The following is a 14,281-nucleotide window of genomic DNA, read 5'->3' as shown; positions in this document are numbered from 1 at the left end:
GTATCTCTGCATCCGTAGCTCCGTTTCTTGCGTATAATATGTCAAATTATTCGCCTCAACGAGTACATCATTTCATTCCATTGCATCATATTCATTTGAGGTCATCTAGATGCCTAAATCATCGTTGCAAGAGATGTTTCATAATGTTTTCTGCTGTCTGTTATCAGAACGAGCTCTTTTGTCATTTTTGCCATGATTGATGTGTGCATCCTTTGAGGTTGATGTCTACATGTGTTTTGAACTATGCCATGTCTTCTTTACAGAGGTGCTTACCATGTATTTTTGTGATCAATGTGGTGACTAGCACAAGCATGCAAACTAGGCATCGTGATGTTGCTGGTTTTAGTCCCTGTTCTGCTGTTATTTTGAGGCCATGTAAACTTGATGCTACAGAGAGATCCATGCATATTTTGAGATACTTCAGTAAGGGTGTTTTGAACATGTGGTTATTGTCTATCCATTCATGCCCCTGTTTGCAATTATGGAGTAGTATAGCACGTCATTTTCGTGCTCTACTTTTGCTTCAAAATGTTTCCTGGCAGATTGTTTACATGTTATTCAATTTGGCCAAGGTTGTTGTAGTTGATCCTTGCATGCTATGGACTTGTTCTTGACTTGGTTGGTTACATAAACATGTCTTCTTGATGATGCTATGCTTATCTTGTCATGCAATAACTTGTGGTGAGTGAATCGAGCTTGTTAAGTAGGGTACTTGATGTTGCTGTTTTGATAGGCTGAATCTGTTATTTCGTGATGCTATGTAAACCTTCTTCTACAAATCATTCTATGCATAATCTGGAGATGATCACTAAATATGTTTTGATCTACATGTCATGCTATATCCATTCATGCCCCTGGTTGCAATTATAGCTTGCTGTAGCTTGTTCATATCTTGCTCCAAAGTTGCTTCATAATGTTGTTGTCAGCCTGTTAGCATTAAGTTCAGTTGTTGCCATGTGTTTTCCTAGTGTTCCATGCACCCTATGAACTTGCTCTTGCCATGCTTAGCTTCACAAACATGACTTATTACTGTTGGTTGCCTTGCCATGCCATGTTTTGCTCTGTAGTGAGTTGCACAAGCTCATCTACATGCCTTCATAATTATGTTCCTGCCATGTATGAATCTGTATTATAACTTGCTATGTTTACATGGGTGCCATCATATTTTCTGATCCTTTTTGGCTTATGGTCAGTAAAGGACTTTTGACCTATGCAATTAGTAGATTCATGCAATGCCTTTGTTTGCCATTATAAGTTCCTGTAACATGTTGTTTGATAGCTCTAAACATTGCAACCTGATGTTATTTTCTGCAAAGTCTGAATTGTTATTATTTGCAATCTTGCCATGTGTGTTTGAGCATGTTCTAGTGATTTCTGGAGATAGCTCAGTGTTCATGTTTTGTTGTGCTTTACCTGTACATCATGCCCATGCCTTTTGTTATTATGTTGAGGTGCTGTAGCATGTTGTTTTGGTGCTTGCAATATGCCTAGTTGCTGTTTTGGACAGCTTGTCCTTTAAACTTGTATAGAGTGTGTGTTGAACCGTTGCTCCGGTTTGAGTGTGCTCTATATGAAACTTGCTTGATTATGAATGTAGCTTCATATTATCATGTTGAATCCTTGTTTCGGTGTGTTTGCTTGATGTTTGGGTGCATTTTGCATCAATGCCATGTTTAACTTGTTTTGCTCATATCTTCTAGGCCGTAGCTCCGAACTAAATGAACTTTATATGTAACTTGACTAGAATCTCGTGTAGATCATCTTTGTGCATCTTAACTTGCTATTTAACAACTTGAACATAAGGTTTATTCAGATCTGGACCAATTTCGAAATATGCATATGAGGACTTACCGGTATTGTTATATGTTGCTTCCGGCCTCATTTAAACTTGCCTTGATGTGTTGTTCTTGTTTGCAACATCTCTTGCCATGAGTAGCTTCATGTAGCCTTGTCATGCATCATGCTTGTTGTGCATCATGCCTTGTTCATGTGTGGTGTGTTTACTATGTTGTGTGCTTCTTCTCGATAGTTCCCATTTCGTTGCGATCATGAGGATTCGTTCGTCTACGCTTGGTTCGTCTTCGTGGCTTCATCTTCTTCATGGACCCGTTCTTCTTCCTTGCGGGATATCAGGCAAGATGACCACTACCCTGGATCTCACTACTATCATTGCTATGCTAGCTGTTTCGTTCTATCGCTATGCTGCGCTATCTATCACATGTTCTTCAAGCCTCCCATATTGCCATGAACCTCTAACCTTTGACACCTTTCCTATGCAAACCGTTGTTTGGCTATGTTACCGCTTTGCTCAGCCCCTCTTATAGCGTTGCTAGTTGCAGGTGAAGTTGAAGATTACTCCATGGCGGATAGGATTTTGGTTGGGATATCACAATATCTCTTATATTATTAATGCATCTATATACTTGGTAAAGGGTGGAAGACTCGGCCTTATGCCTGGTGTTTTGTTCCACTCTTGCCGCCCTAGTTTTCGTCATACCGGTGTTATGTTCCCGGATTTTGCGTTCCTTACGCGGTCGGGTGATTTATGGGACCCCCTTGACAGTTCGCTTTGAATAAAACTCCTCTAGCAAGGCCCAACATTGGTTTTACCATTTGCCTCACCTAGCCCTTTTTCCCTTGGGAGTCGCGCATCCCGAGGGTCATCTTTATTTTACCCCCCCGGGCCAGTGCTTGTCTAAGTGTTGGTCCAAACCGAGCGATGTCCGGCGCCCCCTGGGCAATCAGGGTCTATGCCAACCCGACGTCTGGCTCATCCGGTGTGCCCTGAGAACAAGATATGTGCAGCTCCTATCGGGATTTGTCGGCACAGCGGGAGGCTTTGCTGGTCTTGTTTTACCATTGTCGAAATGTCTTGTAAACCGGGATTCCGAGTCTGATCGGGTCTTCCTGGGAGAAGGTATATCCTTCGTTGATCGCGAGAGCTTATCATGGGCTAAGTTGGGACACCCCTGCAGGGTATAATCTTTCGAAAGCCGTGCCTGCAGTTATAGGCAGATGGGAATTTGTTAATGTCCGGTTGTAGATAACTTGACACCAGATCCGAATTAAAACGCATCAACCGCGTGTGTAGCCGTGATGGTCTCTTTTTGGCGGAGTCCGGGAAGTGAACACGGTTTCTGGGTTATGTTTGACATAAGTAGGAGTTCAGGATCACTTCTTGATCATTGCTAGCTTCACGACCGTTCCGCTTGCTCTCTTCTCGCTCTTATTTGCGTATGTTAGCCACCATATATGCTTAGCCGCTGCTGCAACCTCACCACTTTACCGCCTTCCTTTCCCTTTAAGCTTTGCTAGTCTTGATACCCATGGTAATGGGATTGCTGAGTCCTCGTGGCTCACAGATTACTACAACAACAGTTGCAGGTACAGGTTGTGCGATGATCTTGACGCGAGAGCGTTGTTTGCTTGTCTTGGAGTTCTTCTTCTGCTTCTTCTTCGATCAGGGGATAGGTTCCAGGTCGGCAGCCTGGGCTAGCAGGGTGGATGTCGTTTGAGTTTCTGTTTGTGTTTCATCCATAGTCGGATGATGCTCTTATGTATTGTGATGTTGTATTCATGTGTCATTGTATGCCTCTTGTATGTATCCCCATCTATTATGTAATGTAGATGTAATGATATCCACCTTGCAAAAGCGTTTCAATATGCGGGTCTATCCTTGGTGGGACCTTCGAGTTCCTTTTGGATAGGGTCGCATATTGGGCGTGACATCCTCCGATCCCTTCGTCGTTGCCTGTGGGCGGATCCGGCCTCCCGCCGCCCACCTATCCACATCCCGACGACCTTCAGGTATATCTTCGTTCGAAACCGCCTTAGCTCTACTTCCCCAGCTCGCTACATCGTTGCATGTGCATCATTTTCTACCTCTCAGCCCCTCTCGATCGGATGGTCCAACGTCACCTATTTTTTCTTCTTCTATTGTTAGAGGTAAAGCTACTTCATGGAGTCGAATCTTGTACTCCCTCCGTCCGAAAATACTTGCCATTGAAATAAAGTGGGGGTGGGGGAATTTAGTATGTACATCGGACTTGGTACAAACAGGAAGGAAAGGGGGTGAAAGTAGTACAGACTGGTCATCCAACCAATCTCTTGGTCGAAAAGGGAAATATAGGGGTAACGCTGTACACAGTGGTATGACCAGGACTAGATTTGCTATCCACACATAGGAGTAGGTGGCTAGAGTGAACAAAAATGGGACCAACCCAGATATGTTTCTTGGATGTTTGTTTCTCGGGGCAACAAACTATGAATCACCACTTTATGCCCCTGTTTACGTACATGGTGCTGTACTGCTGGTGCACCCACTGTCCCATGCCCTTATACCAAATATTTAGGCTCCGGTCAGAACAAAGGGGCAGAAAACATATGTATTGATGAAAATAGAGGAATAGGAAAGGAATGTAGGTATAAAACTATGGAACAGCAAACCAGAGGAAACTCTCAAGAGAATGTGTTCGGATGGACTATGAAATGTACAGATTTGTTTTTTAAGAGTAGCATGCTTGGCAGTATGAGATGCTATTTGTTTATTCAGCTGCACAGTGACTACTCTTGCCCTCACCTCACGTACCACACATAGGTTGATTTTTTTATTCCGGCAAACATAGCACAGCAACCTGTCTAACGCATGGCAGCGAGCGCCTGCCTCGGGCTTCCGCCCAAAAAATGAGCAGCGCGTGGATGTTTCTAATCCGATGGAATCAGTACTACCAGACCAGCTTTCCTATGAAACACTATTCACCTTTCCCGTGTTCCGAACGGTTGGAAGGGAAAGAATACGGTAGGAATTGTGTTCCTACGAAAATCCTGCACCAAACCTGTGAACCGAACGCAGCCTTAGCTGTTCTTAATATAATGTCCCTGGTAAAAATGAAGCCTGCCACTGTTTTTGCCTGTAATTGTTTGAGACTCTGACAAGTTTAGCCAAATGTTTTTGCCTATAATTGTTTAGAATCTGACTGTTTCCTCTGTGCCTTTTTGTGCAAACAGGGATATCCAATTCACCTGGTTGCTGTTGTGACCTTTTGGTGCACTGCACAAAACTCTTCTTAAAAGAAGTGACTTGTGTGCTGTTTAACTGGAATGTCAGATGGAACAGTTGGTTCATTTTGGTGGAACTGCACAAAGGGAGATCTGTGTTCCAATCCTCATCATCCATATTGGCGCCATAACCTTCCTTTAGGTAAGAATGATATTTAATGCATGTGTTCATCTCTATTTTCCGACTGCCATGAGAAAATAATGGTGTTTTTTACTAGTACACTTGTACTCCCTCACTGACAAGACCAATTCTGAATTAGAAGGCCAATCATGTACTTGGTTTCACCAACTGGTGAGGAGAAAGAGGAACATATCATGAAGAGGAGGAAGAAGAAGAATAAATAGTGCCAAGGCAATCTTGCTGAAGCCAGAGGCCTCAGTCGAGGCTATTCAAGGGCTCCGCAACGACTACCTTACATGTGAGACGATCCTCCAGGGAGCCCTTCCACTTCTGCTGTCTCACTTAATTAATTAGGAGCACTTAAGTACCACTAATTTATTACTGCCTAATTTTCCTGTTGGAGTTAAACAAATCTTTAGTAGGACCCTATGCTGAATCATGTACGTGTGAATGTTTGTCTATGGAGGTGAATCATGTGGTGGAGCAGGGAGGGAATATTATTAGTGTCATGACATACTAGTGCTATTGTTTTGCATGTCAATTTATTGCCATTGGTTCAATGAGGCAATGTTTTGCATATTGTCCATCATGAATTTGATGCTACTGTTTGAGTAATATGCTAATGTCTTCCTATCCTTTCTCACTAAGCTAGTGAAGGTTTCACCTTGTTCCTACTTGTGCAAACAGGGATCATGTTGTGCCAATCATACATTTTAGTGGAACTACATAAGACAATACAATGAACTGTATCCCAGCCATTGCTTTAACTCTGCTGGAAGTTCTTGATAATCTTTCAATATAATCTCAGCACTAGTAAACAAGAGTGATTTCAACCATACATTTGAAGTGCACACAAATATATACTATTGTGTGATTCCAGTGAGTGCTTTATCATCTCTTATGTGACTACATGAATAAGCTTTTTTTCTCAGGTTGGTACGGGCCTAAGGCCTTCATCCATATTAGTTTGCTGTCATCTCTATTTGTATCGTGCTACTGTCATGAGAAACTCCTTTATCTTTGCACTTTTAAGTTTTGCAACCTATGATAAATGGCAATGCTTTGAGTGTTGAGTTGAGCTAATTGGCACTGATTAAATAAACTAATACCTCTCTTTAAGCAAGACTACTATGTTGCTAACTTTACCCATTAAGATAATGAGGGTGCTTCTATTTGTTAGTGTATGTTTCATCAACTAGTCCCACTATTACAGTAATCTCACTCTCTCAATATATGTGCCAACAGGGATGCTTGATTTTGGTGGAACTGCACAAAAACTTTGGGTGCTTCATTGCCTCGACAGCTTCCGTCCTTTCCTGTCAGTCGCTAATCTCCGCTTGCTTTCTTCCTTTGCTGTCAGTCGCTTGGCTTATCTCGGCTTCCAGTCAAAGGAAATAGTAATTGATATGCTACCTCACACAGGTTGGTACTGGTCTTTATCCTGATTATTGTGCCTGTCATATGTATTGGTAATTTGGTATTGTGCTACTGTTTGCCGATTTCATAAAGGAGTAATTTGGAGCCTGAACTCGCAGGCAAATCATTACATCGGGTGATTTCAGTAGAACTACACAAAATGATCAGATGGACAGGTACTTATGCTGCTGCTATGTACTCCAAAGTTCACTCAGACAAGCATCGATGTTGACAAGAAGTGCCTATATTCATTCGAGTATCAACCGGCGTCAACCAATTGTCAAACTCCAAGTATTAGGAGAGTGAACGCCAAAAATATTGCTTGGTGCATAGCCCAGAAAAACGCAGTCCAGTCTTTGGTCCCAACTTGTGCCTTTTGGTTATCGGCACATATGGTAGCGAACTATATGGCATGGAGTCTAAAGATTCCAGACAAGTTGGTTGACACGTATATTCATCTGGGACTTAATCAGTCTGCACGCCAAGGATGCTCCATTTCAGTTGAACTGCACAAAAAATTTGGGTGGTTCATTTTCTCAACCGCCTCCTTTCTCATCTGCAATGTAGAATTTTGGCGAGATACAGGACCAAGATGAGCCAGTAAACTAGTTGGATGAAAGTAGTGGCCAAGTTGCTCAAACCTCCGTCGGCACGAGGCCACTATTTGAGGATAAACCTACAAGCAAAGTTCAGATTGTCTGTGCTGCCTCTTATGTACTCGAAAGTTTACTCGTACAAGAACTAATTTTAGCAAGAAGTACCTCTGATTGAACACCATTTACCAGTCTGTACCCTAGGTAATTAAAGTTCGTCCATGGATCATATTGGCTGTGATCTCAATCATTTGGATCATTGGATGCATAAACATACTGAACATGTGTATATCTGAATCTTTTTGTGAATTATGTATGAATATTGTCGTGTGATCTATCAATCATTTGGATGCATAGATATGCTGAGCTTGTGTATATATGAATCTTTTGAGTTCTTGATAGTGAATGTTGGCTATGAATATGAACGTGTCCTGTGAACCTGAGTTTGATATGAATTGCAACAGAACCAGTTATAACCCTTCTCCTCCTCTCAATCTGTGACTCCACTGCCGCGTTTTCCCATCTTTGAGTCGTTCCCGTCCGGGGCCTCACCTCGTCCACCGCCTCGCTGTGTTCGGTGCGGCGTGGTCAACAAATGAGAGTCATCGGAAGAGGACTGTACGTGGAGAGCCTGACGGCTGGGACCCACGAGGTCCATGGTCGCACGCAAGGAGAGTTCCTCCTTATTAAGCTGAAAAAAATGTTTCCTCCACCTGACAGCTGGGACCCACCGGCTGTATCTTCACACAGAAGGAAGTGCCTCCTTGTTTTGCGAAAAAATCATTCATCCCGTTGACAGCTGGGAGCCGTCAGATTTGGTGACTAACTTGTGGGCCTGCTAAGTGGACGTGTACGCACGGCTTTGTCAACTTAATCAACAAATGATTCTAGCAGCTGGACCGTTGGATCTTAATCCAACAACCGTGCTCCTTCTTCAACCTCTGTTCTTGCTCCTGTCTCCCGTGGGTGGCACCGCGGCTGTGCTGCCGCGCACCCGAACCAGTGAAGTTTCCCACTCCTCTCCATCTGCGACTCCATTGCCCCGTCTTCCTCATCTCCGGGTCGTTCCAGTATGGGTGTGCTTGGCACGGTGTGGTCAACATGGTCAACAACCGAGAGTCATCGGAAGATGACTGTACGTGAGAGGCTAACAGTGGGGACGCACCACGCCCATGGACGCATGCATGCAACGGAATGCGGCGAGGTCAACGTGGTCATGGTACGACTTCCATCGGAAGTATAGTGTACATGAAGAGTCTCAGCTGGGTCCACGACCGCAGCAAGTAAGTGCCTCCTTATTACGCGGAAAATAATGATTCCTCCAACTGACAGCAGGGACCCATTGGATAGGCCACCGTATTTTGCGAAAAAAACGTTTGCCCCCTGACTGCTGGGACCCACCTGACGGGCCACCGTATTTCGTGAAAAAAACGTCCCCCCTGCTGTCAGCTCGGACCCACCGGAAGTGCCTCCTTATTACTCACAAAAAATGAATACTCCCCCTGCTAGCTGGGACCCACCTTGGTGGGAGGCTGACTTGTGGGCCTACTAAGTTGACGGGGACGAAGGGCTTTGTCAACTTAGTCGATATGAACGATTCTAGCTCCAGTGACCGTACGATGTCCATCCAACGGCCCTAGTGCTTCTTCAACCTCTGGTCTTCTTGCTCTAGCCGCCCAAACCAGCGCCGGTCGTGCCTCATGCTCCTGCCTCCCGTGGCCGGCTTTGCTGCCGCGGAGGACTCACCGCCCCCTACTATTCCCACTGCTGGCCAGGCCCTACGGCGATGGCAACCTCACACCGCAGCCGAACCAGTGAACCCTCGTACTCCTCTCCGCGCGGGCTTCCACTGCCGTGTCTTCCCCGGCTCCGCGTTGTCCCCTTCCTAGGCCTCACCGTCGTCCACCGCCGTGGTGCTCTCCGCGCGGCGTGGTCAACGTGGTCAAGGAACGACTTCCATCGGAAGAGTACTGTACGTGGAGAGGCTGACAGCCGGGTCCATGGCCACAACCCAGTTTTTTTGTGATTTGCCAAGTAAGTCGCTTTGTCAGGCCTGTTGGGCTGCAAATCTTTCAAGACAAGGAGAGCTTTCATTCGGCTGACCGAGAAAATGGCCCATTAGTAATGAGAAATGGGCTGTACATTTTTAAAACACATCAAAGCGGCAATTAGTTTCAAATTTTTTTTTTCATTTTGAGATTTTAAATTAAATTAATTTTTATGCATGGAGAATTTGTTGGATTTTATATTGATATACATTTAGTTTTAAATTCAGTTTGAATGTGAGTCGAAATTTCGGGATTAAAAACAGTTCGGACCGCACCGAAATATGCAAAATTTCGTATAATTTTTTAACCATGACCACAATATGGGCTGTAACGCTAACAAAAAGAATATGGGCTCCAAACAAAACCTTAAGAATTAGCAAATGGGCTGTAAATTATTAGAAATAATGGCAGATGGGATGTACGCTGTTTTCCACAGATTTGAGGCTTTCCTAAAAAAAGGTTGACGCACAAGCAGTGACTGTTGGATGGCCATCCAACGGCCGTCGTGCTTCTTCAATCTCTGCTCTTCCTGCTCCAGCCACTCAAACAAGCGCCGGCGGGACTGCCTGCTCCCTCCTCCCCGCGGTCGGCTGTGCTGCCGCGCAGGCCTCACCGCCCCACCGTACTCCCATCGCTGGCCTAGCTATCCCTCTACTCACCCACACCTGCTGTTATTCTCCGGCGACGGCAGACGAACCAGTAAACCCTCGTTCAATCGTACTCCCCTCCGCGTGGGAAACAACTGCTAAGTCTTCCCTGCCTCCGTGTCGTTCCCTTCCTAGGCCTCGCCGTCGTCCACCGCCCTGGTGCTCTCGGCGCGGCCTGGTCAACATGGTGAACGACCGACTTGCATCTGAAGTGGACTGTACATGGAGAGGCCGACAACTGGGTCCACGGCCGCACGCAAGGAAATGCCTCCTTATTACGTGCAAAATAATGATTCCTCCACCTGACATCGGGGACCCACCGAAAGGGCCTTAGTATTTCGCGAAAAAAACGTTATCGCCGCTGACAGCTCGGACCCACCAGCTATATCTTTGCACGCAAGGAAGTGCCTCCTTATTACGCACAAAAAAATGAATACTCGCCCTGTTAGCTGGGACCCAGTATAGTGGCAGGCTGACTTGTGGGCCTACTAAGTTGACAGGGACGGAGGGCTTTGTCAACTTAGTCAATATGCACGATTCTAGCTCTAGTGACCATACGATGTCCATCCAACAGCCGTAGTGCTTCTTCAACCTCTGGTCTTCTTGCTCCAGCCGCCCAAACCAGCGCCGGTCATGCCTCGTGCTCCTGCCTCCCGTGGCCGACTGCGATGCAGCGGAGGCCTCGTCGCCCCTACTACTCCCACCGCTGGCCAGGCCATCCCTCTACTCACCCACACCCCCTGTTATTCTGCGGCGACGGCAACCTCACACCGCAGCGAACCAGTGAACCCTCGTACTCCTCTACGCGTGGGCATCCACTGCGGCGTGTTCCCCGGCTCCGCGTCGTCCACCGCCCTGGTGCTCTCGGCGCGGCGTGGTCAATGTGGTCAAGGAATGACTTCCATCGGACATGGACTATATGTGGAGAGGCTGACAGCTGGGTCCACGGCCACAGCAAGGAAGTGCCTCCTTATTACGTGCAAAATAATTATTCCTCCACCTGACGGCGGGGACCCACTGGACGGGCCACCATATTTCGCGAAAAAAACATTTCCCCCCTGACTGCTGGGACCCACCAGCTACACCTTCGCATGCAAGGAAGTGCGTCCGGGCAAAAAAAAACGATTCGCCCCCTTGACTGCTGGGACCCACCAGCTACATCTTCGCACGCAAGGAAGTGCCTGACATTCGGGACCCACCTGGTCGAAGCGTACGTAGCGTTGTCATTCTGGTCGCGAACGTGTACGTACATACTGGTCGATGTAGAGGCGCGCACGTGTCGTAGATGTAGAGGCGCGCACGTGTCGTAGTAGAGGCGCGCACGTAGCATGTACATGTACGTACAGTGGCGAGGGTGCAAGAAAGAAAATACGGCCACGTACGTACATACGGGCAGGGGCTCGAACGCCTACTCATGCATACGTACATGGCTGGGTCGGAACGGAGAAACAACGTCGTCGTCGTGTTCATGGGGAGCCAACCGGCTGGGTTGGAACGGAATGCGTGGTCGTGTTCATCGGGAGGGCTTGGATGGAACAGGCGCTGGAAACGAGGCCTGGCGTACCGCACAACGGAGGAAACAGCCTTGTGTTCGACCGGCCACGTTCGAAACGGGGCCCTGTTGATCGGGAGGGGCCTGGTGTACCGCAAAATGGAGGAAACCTACGGTTGAAACGGGGGTCCTGTTGATCGGGAGGGGTGTGGCGTACCGCAAAACGGACGAAACGGACCTCCTACGGTCAAAACGGGGGTCCTGTTGATCGGGAGGGGTGTGGCGTACCGCAAAACGGAGGAAACGGACCTCCTACAGCCGAAACGGGGTTCCTGTTGATCGGGAGGGGTGTGGCGTACCACAAAACGGACGAAATGGACTTGTGTCGGAGCGCTACGGTCGAAACGGGGGGGAGGGAGGGGTGTGGCGTACTGCAAAACGGGACTCCCCGAGATACTGTTCATCTCCACCGTCGACCTCCTCCAGCCTCCACGGGCTACCGTCGACCTCCTCCAGCCTCCACGGGCTCCTGTTCATCCAGCCTCCACCGCGCGCTACTCCATCGGCTACTGTTCAACCACCCCTCCACGGGCACCCCTCCACCGTCTACTGTTCATCCAGCCATCCACACCACGGGGTCCTGTTCAACCACCCCTCCACGGCCACCCCTCCATCGTCTACTGTTCATCCAGCCCTCCACACCACGGGTTCCTGTTCATCCAGAGGCAATGCCACTGCTCACTGTTCATCCAAACCCCCCCGCAATGCTCACTACTCATCCCAAAGGCAGCATCGATCGGCTTCAGTTAGCAGCAGTAGCGAAGGAATCGCTCCATCGGGTTTAGTTAACGGCCATCGATCGATCGCTCGGGTTCAGTAACACGTAGCCTGCAGTGCAATCGCTCGGGTTCAGTTAGAGCCCAACGCCTCGCTCGGCTTCAGTTAGAGCCAACGCCTTGCACACATGCGCGTACGTACGAGAGGAACGCACATCGCTCCACCCCCGACCTCCCACCGTAACCGGCAACTCCCCGAAATTTTCCTCCCCCTCGCTTCTATCACGTTTTTTTCCATCATGGATGACCCAAAGAATGTCATGCAGCTGCGTCTCCGGCCCGCCCAGGACGAAAAGCCCATTTTCTGTCATGATTTTTTGTCATAGAAGTAGGAGCCCACCACATCTATGATGATACCGGGTTTTGTCACAATTATCGTCATAGAAGTGTCATATGTATGACAGAATTTTTTTTCGTTCGGCCCAAAATGTCACGGATGTGTCTTTTTTTTGTAGTGTTATGACTAGATCCTATTTATCCAGTTCCAAAATTGTGCTCAAGGAAATAGGACTATTTCAGATTACACTGATGAGTTTTTAAGGCTACAAGTGAGGTGCAACCTTGTCGGAACTGAATATTAAAAATTTGCAAGGTACATCAAAGGTCTCAATGATACTATTCAAGATTGATTGATGATGCAACAAATCTAGTCCATTGATCAAGCGCAAGCTCTAGCCTTGAAGGCCGAGAGGTTTGTGAGGATCAGAGATACAACTAAGGCTCCATATCCCCATACTGAAGGCTTGTCTAGGAGTCAGCCTAAGAGAGTGGAAGAAAAGACCGCTCCACGAAAGGCAAAATGACCGATCCATAAGCAAACTAGAAGCAAGGGTAAGTCCAATGAAGAACCAAAATGACGCATATCTAGCAGTTGCACACTAAGGAAATTTGTTAACACAAGTATCCATGATGGTCAAGACAACAATGAGGAAAAATAATGTATATGAAGATGTAGAGGGACAAAATGTTTGTCAAAAAGAAGGTGAAGATGTACATGTCTGATTCAGCGTCTCTTGTGTTTCACACCACAACCCGGCGACACACGGAAGAAAATATTTGAGAGCAAATGCACGGTGAATGGAAAGGTATGCAAATTAGTGATTGATAGTTGCAGCTGCGAGAATCTTATCTCCCAGAAGTTGGTGAGCGAATTAAAGCTTAAGACTCATGATCTTCCAAACCCCTACACTATTGGGTGGGTCAAGAAAGGAGTGAATATGATGATCACCAAACAATGCAACCCGCCACTCTCTTTGGGTAAGCATTATCGCTCAAATGTGTTGTGTGATGTAGTAGATATGGATGCCAACCATGTTCTTCTTGGGAGGCCTTGGCCATTTGATGTGGATACTACATGCAAGCGCAAGGAAAATTCTTAATCTTTCATTTGGAACAAGAGAAAGATCATTATTCTACCAAAAAAACTGAAGGTAATACCTCTAAGGAGGAGGGAAAAACTATGTTAACTATCTCCCATACCTCTTATGAGTTTATGGAAGACTTGAAGGAGGAAGATTTGTGTGTTGCACTTGTTGTAAATGGAGAAGAGTGATGTCTACTACGCAACCTTCTTCTTGTAGACTCGTGTTGGGCCTCCAAGCGCAGAGTTTTGTAGGATAGTAGCAAATTACCCTCAAGTGGATGACCTAAGGTTTATCAATCTGTGGGAGGCGTAGGATGAAGATGGTCTCTCTTAAACAACCCTGCAACCAAATAAGAAAGAGTCTCTTGTGTCGCCAACACACCCAATACAATGGTAAATTATATCAGTTCATTAGTTCGGTGAAGAGATGGTGATACAAGTGCAATATGGATGGTAGATATAGGTTTTTGTAATCTAAAAATATAAAAATAGCAAGGTAGCAAGCGATAAAAGTGAGCGAAAACAGTATTGCAATGCTTTGAAACAAGGCCTAGGGTTCATACTTTCACTAGTGCAAGTTCTCTCAACAATGATAACATAATTGGATCATATAACAATCCCTCAACATGCAACAAAGATTCACTCCAAAGTCATTAATAGTAGAGAACAACCGAAGAGATTATTGTAGGGTACGAAACCACCTCAAA

The sequence above is a fragment of the Triticum aestivum genome, chromosome 1B (assembly GCF_018294505.1).
Source record: "Triticum aestivum cultivar Chinese Spring chromosome 1B, IWGSC CS RefSeq v2.1, whole genome shotgun sequence".
NCBI classification, from domain to species: Eukaryota; Viridiplantae; Streptophyta; class Magnoliopsida; order Poales; family Poaceae; genus Triticum; species Triticum aestivum.
The sequence above is the reverse complement of the archived record's forward strand: the minus strand, read 5'-3'. Positions refer to the sequence as shown.